Here is a 9,226-nt window from a genome sequence, read left to right as displayed (position 1 = left end):
ACTCTGCATGTACCGTGCATTCCAGATCATCTCACAGACTGATTGGAGTGCAGTGGATCCTGCTTGCTGTTTGGTATACTAATTTCACCTCACCTCCCTTACCGTAATTGCGTAGATCTTTACCTGCTGGTGGTATTGTCACCCAAGGTGTCTGAGTGATAAAATGAGATCGCATCCTCTATGAAATCCATAAATAGTGCAGCACTCGAGGGTGAGATCAAAGGACAGGCTGTGGTGAATGTTATTATTTCTTTCTGCCCTGCAGCTGTTGCGTTTAGCTTGGCTGGCTGTAGCGATTAAAGCAGTGCTGTATATCTCATCTTCACTGAAAGCAGAAGGGAATGTAGTGTTTTAACACTTGTTTATGCTAACTCAATATAACGCCACAGGTTCATTTCAAAGTATGAGAGAAAATATTTCATACAAGCTCAGAACTAAGGGCTTTCATTTAATGTTTCCCTGACAAATACAATATAAATGCCTCAGTGTAATGGTCATTCAGAGTTATCTACCTCATTAACATTTGATCTTATTTAAAACAATCAAATCAAAGTTTTATGGGAGCCGTGGGCAGATCTAGATTCATTCTCACTGTCCACATATTTGGAACCACCCTATTAATGCTGGATAGGATTCCCATTTGTTTTCAGAACAGGCTCATTTCTAAGTGTCACGGATTATACAAGTCTCTGACATGTTCACCAGACCAGGGAACATTTCTCTAATATCCTTCTGTCCAGTTTTGATGAGCTTAGGCCCACTGCAGCCTTAGATTCCTGTCCCTTGTGTGACATGTGAGGATCCTGGTGTGGTGGACTTCTGTTGAAGCTTTAAGGGTCGGTGTGCCGTACATTCAGACATACCTTCTCTACTCACCACACTTGTAGTTACTGTAGCATTCCTGGCAGCTCCAATCAGTCTGCCCATTCTTTTGTGACCTCTCTCATCAACAAGGAGCTTCTGTCTCTTCTCACACCCTCCGGATGCATTTTGTTTTTCCACACCATTCTGTGTAAATTCTAGAGACTGTTGTGTTTGAAAATCCTAGGAGATCAGCAGTTTCTGAAATACTCAAACTAGCCGATCTGGCTGTAACAGCCTTGCCATACTCAAATTGACTTAAATTACATTTTCCCCTATTCTGATGTTTGGTAAAGGGTGTTTGGAGGATCATATACGTCTAAGATAGCTGTACCTGATAAAATGACCAGTGAATGTAAGGTGTAAGGTCAGTGGGGACTGTAAATAGGAGGGTGTGGCAGTAGCGAGCCGAAATAAATTTGTTTCCTCTCCTAATTAACTGCAATGAGACGACAATACAGCTTTAGAAATGCAATAAACAATAACATCTGTAGGCCTACTAGATAACTTCTTAACTTCTTAAGCAAAGTAAGGCTCACAGCTCCATGTTTCTCGGGAGCGGAATATGTAAACAACGAGCACGAGGGCATCAAAGGACTGAATCGAAACTAGCTAGCGGTGGTACACTAATGACAGCTAGCGTCGCCACAGCGGGCGGAAATTATCATACAGTTAAGCCCTCCCACCAAGACGGAAGATATGATTGGTCAATTTTACTGTCATTTGAAACTGGTATTGCGCTGAATTATAACTGCCAGGCCCTCTGTAAACGAAAAGCGGGCATCACAGTCCTGATAGGGGGAGACACAGGCTCACAGGCTTCCACTTAACCCCTCACCTTCCAACACAGATTGAATAGACACGGGTGAATAATTTATTTGCTTATATTTTTGTAATTGTTTAGATGTCTATTGTCAAACTGTAAGTAGATAAAATAAAATTGGATGAATTATATTATATATATTTTAGTGGTGGGACTTTAACGCGTTAATTTCGATTAATTAATTACAGGAAAATTAACGCACTAAAAAAATTAACGCATTTAACGCATTTAACGGACGAGACACTTTTGCACCGTGGAATGTTTTTCAGTGCACGAGTTCCAGACATACAGATTATATGGACGCACAATAAGATCATGATGGATATGACTGAAGAGGCTACGCTGGTGGATGGGAAATTTAAATATAAACTTCCAGATGGAAGTAGGCTACAAACAAATAGTGTTATTTACACTTTATGTAGGAAGGAGTTCGCTTATCACAGGAGCACTTCCACCCTTCGTTACCACCTCAACGCAAAACATGTTGCGGCTAAAGCTGGGCGTACACTGTGCGATATTTTAAATCGTGTACTCAGCTCCAGCTCAAACTGTACGACTAAATCGCAGGGATAGTCGGCTCGTGGAGCCGCTTCAACAGTGCGATACTCTCACGAGGAGCGATTTGAATTTCAAACATGTTTGATATTCTTGCGACGCTGCGATTTCTGATCGGGAGTTGTGAATCGCTCCTCGTATACCTGTGTAAACTATACGATGCACGACACGCGATTGAGCCGAAACGAGTGAAAAATCGGCTGAAAATGGGCCAAAAATCGCACAGTGTACGCCCAGCTTAACGCGCAGGTCAGTAATGATAACTTAGCTGCTAAATGTATTCCTAGTACGATAGGGTGGCCAAACGTCCGTAATTCACATCCTGTGAGGAAATGTCCTGGTTTTTAAATGACCTTCATTGGACCATTAAGACTGGATTAAACTTTCGCGAGTGGCCGTAGCGCGCGACTCCGCACGCGTTTAAACATGACGCGTCACATTATTTGTGTTGTCCGCTTTCAGTGGTCAAAGATAAAGACTTAAAGAAGCGCTGCACATTGCGTCAACTGATGCAAGTTACGAACTACCGTCCAGGGGTGAGTTTCCCAAAACGTTCTTAGCGCCAAGTACTTCTTAACCTCGTACGTAAGAATGAGGTAACGAAGTACTTGGCGCTAAGAACGTTTTGGGAAACTCACCCCAGAAAGACAATGTCGAAGAAAATCCAGCAGCTGTATGATGAGGAATAGGAATTAAAACAGGTTATTGTGAAGAGTGCCACAAATGTGGCTCTGACTGGGGATCGCTGGACCTCTGTTAGCAACAAGAATGATCTTGGTGTGACAGCTCATATTATAGATATACTATAGATGATGAAGATCCAGTCATTTGCTTTGAGCATGCAGAAGACCACTTCTAGGCACTATGGAGATGCCTGTGGCAGAAGCCTGGGAAATTAAAGAAATTGCTAAAATGCTATTAAAAAACATCTTCTGATTTACTTCAATTCTTCCAATATCCTGAGCAAAACTCCCAAAATTAAACATTTTTGATCAGAATTTTCTGAACTGTTTTCTGCACACTGGTCTGTGTAGTAGACTGGTAGAAAATGTTGAAGTTTATGATTATGTTCATTGATTCATTCATCATTCAAACTTAAATTAATATTTCTCATGTTAAATACTGAAATGCGATTAAAATGCGATTAATTTCGATTAATTAATTACAAAGCTTCTGATTAATTCGATTAATTTTTTTAATCGCGTCCCACCCCTAATATATTTATATTTTAATAATATTTTAGGCCCTCTGAGAGGGCCTAGAGGACCCTTACAGTTCCCCACTGGGGTGTGGTAATTAATTAGTATTACAGTTGTCAATTGTGTTATGTGCCCCAAAGCTTTTAAACAGCTACAACTAAGAACACAAGCACATCATAAAAACATCACATCTGCATCTTACATGATTCCGCTTAGCTCCAAAACTGCTGACCCTCTCACTGGATCTCAGGGTTCTCATTGCTAGAACTTAATTTTCTTGAAAAAAAGCAACAGCTTGCACCTGAATATCAAAATCAACAATTAACAAGCAGTGTACAAAAGCAAGCATGTAGTCAAGGCAACCAAATCTGAATACATAATTTAAGAGAGGGTGAGAGAGCCAGACACAGAGAGTCATACATGAAGTTGAGCAGGATGAAAACACACACACACACACACACACACACACACACACACACACACACACACACACACACACACACACACACACACAGTACAGTTGTACAATGCCTGGGCATGCTCCTGGTGAGGTGGAGGATGTTCTCCTGAGGAATCTCCTCCCAGACCTGGATTAAAGCACCAGTCAACTCCTGGACAGTCTGTGGTGCAACGTGGCGTTGGTGGATGATGTCCCAGATGTTCTCGATTGGATTCAGGTCTGGGGAACGGGCAGGCCGGTCCATAGCATCAATACCTTCATCATGCAGGAACTGCTGACACACTTCAGCCACATGAGGCCTAGCACTGTCATGCATCAGAAGGAACCCAGGGCCCACTGCACCAACATACAGTCTCACAGTGGGTCTGAGAATCTCATCAAGTACCTAATGGCAGTCAGGGTACCTCTGGCTAGCACATGGAGGTCTATGTGGCCCTCCAAAGAAATGCCTCCCCACACCATTACTGACCCACTGCCAAACCGGTCATGCTGGAGGATGTTGTAGGCAGCAGAACATTCTCCACAGCGTCTCCAGACTCTGTCACATCTCCAGACTCTGTCACATCTCCAGACTCTGTCATGTGCTCAGTGTGAAGCTGCTCTCATCCATGAAGAGCACAGGGTGCCAATGGCGAATCTGCCAATTTTGGTGTTCTCTGGCAAATGCCAGTCGCCCTTCATGGTGTTGGGCTGTAAGCACAAACCCCACATGTGGACGTCAAGCCCTCATACCACCCTGATGGAGTCTGATTCTGACAGTTTGAGCAGAGACATGGATATTGGTGTCCTGCTGGAGGTCATTTTGCAGGGCTCTGTTCCTCCTGTTCCTCCTTGCACAAAGGAGGAGGTAGTGGTCCTGCTGCTGGGTTGTTGCCCTCCTATCGCCCCCTCCATGTCTCCTGGTATCTGTTTCATGCTCTGGATGAGCTGTACTACCTGAGCAACTTCTATGGGTTGTAGACACAAAATGCCAAAGTGACCAAAACATCAGCCAGAAAGGATGAGAACAGTGAAAAGGTCTGTGGTCACCACCTGCAGAACCACTCCTTCATAGGGGGTGACTTGATAATTGCCTTTTATTTATACCTGTTGTCTGTTCCATTTGCGTAAGAGCAGGTGAAGTTGATTCACAGTCAGTTCAATGTTGCTTCCTAACTGAACAGGTTGGTTTCACAGTGTGGTTGACTTGGAGTTACATTGTGTTGTTTAAGTGTTCCCTTATTATTATTTTTTTGAGCAGTATATATATATATACTGTATATAGTGTGTGTGTGTGAAGATGAGGGTGGGGTCACGTTAGCATCATATAGTCTCTGAGCACCTATGAAGATGAGGGTGGGGTCACGTTAGCTTCATATAGTCTCTGAGCACCTATGAAGATGAGGGTGGGGTCACGTTAGCTTCATATAGTTGATTTCATAAATGATTAACAGCAAATGATTTCAACCTGTGCACTTTCATAATCTTTAATTAATCTCTATGGTTTATTCACTTCAGAAATGACCAAATTCATTAAAAGTTCAGTTACAGGATCCAAGAAGAATTTTAATAGAATAGGAATCCTCATGGAATTCTCTACAAGAATAGATGAAAACTGCTTTTGAGCTGCTTTTTTGAATCTTAGTCATTTGCAAATACCTGTACTATGCCAAATGTCTTAGCAGCATTCTCTCAAAGATGATCTTTTGAGTTCCAAGCAATCATAGACGACTTGCCACTGAGTCGGCATTGAGGCGGCCGGAGGCATTGGTTGTAACTCAGGGCTTTTATTCTCCATGATGAAGGACAACAGAAAAGCGCACGAAGCAAAACAGAAATAGCAAAGCTCATACAAGAGCTAAATACTAAGAACAGATCAGGGTTCTCCTTAGTAGCAGGATGCTGGGCGTATGAGACGCTGGTGTCCTTGAAGGAATGTGCAGCACTGGACTGCACGACCTTTGGGACTAAAAAGAGTGCACAATGATCACATACAGGTGTTAGGAATGTGGTGATGAGGACCTGGGTAGTGGCCTAGTGCTAGGGGGTGTGTGCAAGGTGCGTGAGCGGGTGAGTGCACGCACCCTCTGGTGGCCTCCTGGCCAACCCAATATAACAGAGCCCCCCCCCCCAAGGACCCCTCCAGCCGAAGCACACCAGGTCTTCCAGGACCACGTGGCGCAGGAGGGTTGGGATGAGCCCGGTGGAAGGAGGCGATGAGGGAGGGGCACAGCACCTGGGAGGGCAGAACCCAACAGCACTCTTCAGGCCCGAAGGCCCCTACCCCTGCGTCGGGAGTCCACTAGCCAGTGCACCAGGTACACCGGACCGTCCTGAAGCTGCAGAGGAGAGGGTGGTCTAGCGGTCCCGCTGTCGCTCAGTGGTCCCTCCCGGGCGGGTTTAGGAGCAGAGACGTGGAAGGCCCGTGAGACGCGACAGTCCTCCGGCAGACTGATTCTATAAGTGACAGGGTTAATGCATCTGGTGATCACATAGGGACCAGCGTAGCAATCCCCCAGCTTACCACGCGGTCCCAGTCTTCCATCTCCCGTGGAGACCCAAACCCTGTCTCTGATCCGGTAGGAGGGCGCTTCACTCCTCCTGCGGTCTGCCTTCAGCCTCAGCTTCTTTCAGCCTGAGATGGGTGTCTGCTCACACCCTCTCACTCCTTCTGCACCACTCCTCTATGGCTGGCTGGTCCAAAGCAGGAGCGTTCCATGGGCAAAGGGACGGCTGGCGACCAAACACACACTCAAACGGAGTCAAACCTGTGCTGGCCTGTACCAGGGAGTTTTGTGCGTACTCCGCCCATGGAAGAAGTGAGCACCAGATGTCGTTGTGCTCACTACAGTACGCTCTCAGGAACCTCCCCAGCTCCTGGTTCGTCCGCTCCACCTGCCCGTTAGCCTGAGGATGGTAACCAGAAGTTAAGCTCACCGTGATGTTCAACTTGGAGAGGAACTCACCACACACGTGAGGTGAACTGCGGTCCCCTGTCCGACACGATGTCCTCGGGCAGGCCGAATTGCTGAAACACGTGCCGGAACAGGAGATCCGCGGTCTCCCACACAGTGGGCAGGCCGGGCAGGGGCACAAACCGCACCATCTTAGAAAAGTGATCGATGACGGCGAGGACGGCCGTGTTGCCTTCTGAGGGAGGGAGATCAGTTACAATGTCCAGCGCTATATGTGTCCAGGGCCGCTCCGGAACGGGCAACGGAAGCAGCTTACTAGTAACGTGCGCTGAGTAACTGAGTTGTTTTAGTGGTACCTGGATGTCCTGTTCTAACTGATGTGTGTGCCCAGCTGATTAATGCAGTGCATTGCGCAGGTGGCATGTACTTGCGGTATGGTGGACAGCTCGGGTGCGGGTTGGCAGCAGCGATGGCTCTGTCGATCTCACAGTCGACGGCGCCCACAAAGCATTCAGGGGGCAACACCGGCTCATCGCTGGTAGACTCCACGCGAGACACGGCGTCAGCGCGGGTGTTCTTCGAGCCTGGCCGGTAGGTCACCTGGAACTGGAAGCGTGAAAAGAACAACGACCACCTAGCTTGGCGTGCGTTCATGCGCTTCGTGCTCTTTAGATATTCCAGGTTCTTATGGTCTGTGATAACTACAAAAGGGTGTTTGGCTCCCTCCAACCAGTGCCTCCACTCTTCAAACGCAAGCCGCATCGCTAGCAGCTCCCTGTCACCGACTCCGTAATTGCACTCCGCTGCTGTCAGCTTCTTAGAGTAGAACGCTATAGGACATAGCGTACCGTGCTTTTTGAAGCGCTGAGATAACACGGTGCCTACTCCAACGTTAGAAGCATCCACTTCTACAATAAAAGGCCATTTAGGATCAGGCTGCTGTAAAACGGGAGCTGTAACGAAAACCTGCTTAAGGTCGTTAAACGCCTTTTCCGCTGCCGCTGTCCATCTTAGAGTTTTAGCTCCCCCATGCAACAGGTCGGTCAGAGGTCTCGCGATCAGGCTAAACGAACAGATGAACCGCCTATAAAAATTTGTGAAGCCGATGAACTGTTGCAGCTTGCGCCGTGTGTGAGGCTGTGTCCATCCGACCACAGCCTCCACCTTGCCCGGTTGCATGTGTACAGAGCCCGGTCTAATGGTGTAACCTAGGAAGTTCACAGCCCGTAGGTGGAACTCAACTTGCACTTCTCTAGCTTGCAATAGATGATTGCGCAAGAGAGTGCCCAGGACTGCTCGTACATCCTGCACATGTAGTTTCAGGGTGTTCGAATAGATGAGGATGTCATTGATGTAAGCGATGACACATCTATTCAGGTACTCCCTTAGAACCTCATTAATGAACGCCTAGAAGTACGACGGGGCAAGACCCGTTATTCGTAGTGCCCTGTTGTGGTACTAAAAGCCATCTTCCACTCATCCCCCTTGCGTATGCGGATGAGGTTATAGGCGTTGCGTAGATCCAGCTTAGTGAACCAATTCGGCGACCGCAACTGCTCCAGTGCCGAAGGCACTAAAGGCAGCGGGTAGGAATAGTTCACTAAGAGGGAATTGAGCCCTCGATAATCTATGCACAGCCTCAGACCACCGTCTTTCTTCTTTATGAAGAAGATGCTGGCTGAGGCGGGCGAGGTTGAAGGAGTGATGTAACCCTGAGCGAGAGCCTCCTTGATGTACTGACCCATCATGCGCTCCTCTTCCTGAGAGAGGGGGTAAACCCTGCCACAAGGAGGAGTGGTGCCTTCCTTCAAGGTGACACGACAATCCCACGGACGATGGGGAGGGAGACGTGTAGCTTTAGCTACGCTAAAAACCTCGCCTAGGTCTTGATATTGTGCAGGAATGTTCTGACAGGCAGCGATGTTGGGTCTCTCGATGCTGGTTGATTGCACCAACACCTTGGGGGGGAGCCTGACCCTGCGGAGGGGCGTGACCCACCTTATCAACCGGCCAGTGATCCAGTTTATTACGGGGTTGTGCAGTTTAAACCACAGGAGCCCTAGTGTGATGGGAAAACGAGTGACGGGGAGAACGTAAAAGCTTATGGACTCTGTGCAACCTTGGATGTGTACACGAACGGGTGCAGTGCGGTGAGAAATGAAACCACCGCCCACAGGCCGACTATCCAGTGCATGCACGCGTCTCGGTTCCTCCAATCTTCGCAACGGGACGCCAAGTTCCTCTGGCACACTCCTCCGCATCAGGAAAAAAATGAGAAATCACGTACGAAACCTTGGCTCAGTGAGGTGAGGTTGGTACGCGAAATACAACTTGCATTGAACGAGGAAGCCCTTGCAGCTCTCGGGGGCACCTCCATACGCCTCAGAGCTTGCAGACAACCGGTGACCGAGGACAGTACCTCTATTAGCTCGTT

The sequence above is a fragment of the Brachyhypopomus gauderio genome, chromosome 15 (assembly GCF_052324685.1).
Source record: "Brachyhypopomus gauderio isolate BG-103 chromosome 15, BGAUD_0.2, whole genome shotgun sequence".
In the NCBI taxonomy this organism is placed as follows: domain Eukaryota; kingdom Metazoa; phylum Chordata; class Actinopteri; order Gymnotiformes; family Hypopomidae; genus Brachyhypopomus; species Brachyhypopomus gauderio.
Note: the sequence above shows the minus strand (reverse complement) of the source record.